We start from the raw sequence: 1,828 nt of genomic DNA, 5'->3' as shown, positions 1-1,828 counted from the left end.
GGTCACCTTGAAATTTAATATGGCTGCTAAATGACCCTGACCTAAAATGGCTGTCATAATGACCTGTGATTAAATAGTTCCTATCAAAAATTTATTTTTATAAGCTTATGTATGATTTTGCTGTAAAACACGACCACTTACAAATTATTAAGATATTCTACGTATTTAACAGAAAAATGAAATTGAATGACCTTAAATGACTACGGTATCTGACCATGTCACAAGTGCTATAAATCATTGACCATGAAAATATATTTTTAGACATCATAATTCTTATTGGAAGTAGTTTAAAAGTCGATATATTATAATAATAAAATATAGTTTTTGCGTGGCAGCTATTTTGAAATTCAAGATGGCCGCCAGAATGACCTCAAATGAAATATTGTAGTTCATAGTAAAGTTTTTGAATTCTGAGAGCCTGGGTATGATTCTATTGTAAAATTTGACAATTACATAATTTTAAAGATACCATACAATATTTGACCTTGAATGACCTTAAATGACCTATTTGTGGCAATCTGACCAGGTCAAATATGATATTGGTATTCCTCGATCATATAAACATACTCTTAGACATTATAATTATAATTCAAAGAGATTTAGAAGCGGAGATATAGATAAACATAGGTTTTATAAGGCTACCATTTTGAAATCCAAGATGGCCGCCATAATGACCTCGGATGAGGTGGTTCCTACCAAAAATTGAATGCTATGACTATAAGGAGCATGTAAAAAAAAATTGGTGCTTTTGTCCGGAACGTCCACATTAAGTCCAAATGTGGCCCTAAGCTGCCGTACTAAAGCACATGGTTAAACGAATGATCGTCGCCCATGCGGAGTACTTCTTGATTTTGCATCGGCTGTGCCACAGTACAGCGACGGAGAGATGCTATCCTTCATCAAACCGTATCAGGCATGAACATATGTCTTTTCATTGGTAATGAGGGAGCATGGGAGGAGCATAGACCCTGTCTCTTATACACATCTAGATGTGTATAAGAGACAGGTATATTGTTGATCTTGCAATTGTCACTGAATTTTGTACCAATTTGTTTCTTCCCCGGGAAACCAGGATTTAGGATGTTGCAAATTTTGAATCATCATCACCACTGAATTTTTACTGTTTGGTTTTTTTTTTTCTTCGTATGGAAACTAGGATTTAGGATTTTGAAAATTCAATGACTCATTTTTAATCTACATTACAGTTTGATTTTTTGAACAAACGTGCTTATCTCGCAGAGTTAAGCACTTAGTGCAAATTTTTAACTTATCCGCCGTAATTTGAGTACTGTTCCGAAAAACTTCAAACTTTCAATAAAATAATGTGTGTTTCAGGCTATCTTACCGTGCCTAACAAAGAAAAATTACTTAGGAAAATATTGTAAGAGGTATCAATGCGCTACTGTTGGTCAAAATTTTTAGGAAAAAAAATGGAATTAAGTCTACAGCAACCGGTATTCCCTTGCGGTCTCCCATCGAAGTACTAACCAGGTTCGATGTTGCTTAACTTTGGTGATCGGACGAGAACCGGTGTTTTCAACGTAGTATGGCCGAAAACAAGGAAGCACCAACAGACGTACAACACCTCGATCATCGAGATCAGTGAATGATATTTCAAGTTGTTGACGTGTTACCTATAAGAGGTATCGATGCGTTACTATTGGTCAAATCAATTTTTAGAAGAAAAGAATAAATTAATTCTAAAGCACCCGGTATTCCAAGGTGGTCCAAGTACTAATCGGGCCCGCCGTTGCTTTTTTTCTGTGATCGGACGAGAACCGGTGTTTTCAACGTATTATGACCGTAGAAAAGGAAGAACCAACAGTGC

At 35.8% G+C, this 1,828-nt stretch overlaps 1 pseudogene; it reads right to left on the bottom strand.

The window, feature by feature from the left end:
- Nucleotides 1-1,439: 1,439 nt before the first annotated feature.
- Nucleotides 1,440-1,558, bottom strand: LOC117124409 (annotated as a pseudogene).
- Nucleotides 1,559-1,828: the final 270 nt, after the last annotated feature.

This window comes from Anneissia japonica, unplaced genomic scaffold (genome assembly GCF_011630105.1).
Source record: "Anneissia japonica isolate Jap-2015-1 unplaced genomic scaffold, ASM1163010v1 scaffold139032_len1808_cov180, whole genome shotgun sequence".
NCBI classification, from domain to species: domain Eukaryota; kingdom Metazoa; phylum Echinodermata; class Crinoidea; order Comatulida; family Comatulidae; genus Anneissia; species Anneissia japonica.
This window is presented reverse-complemented; position numbering and strand designations above follow the sequence as displayed.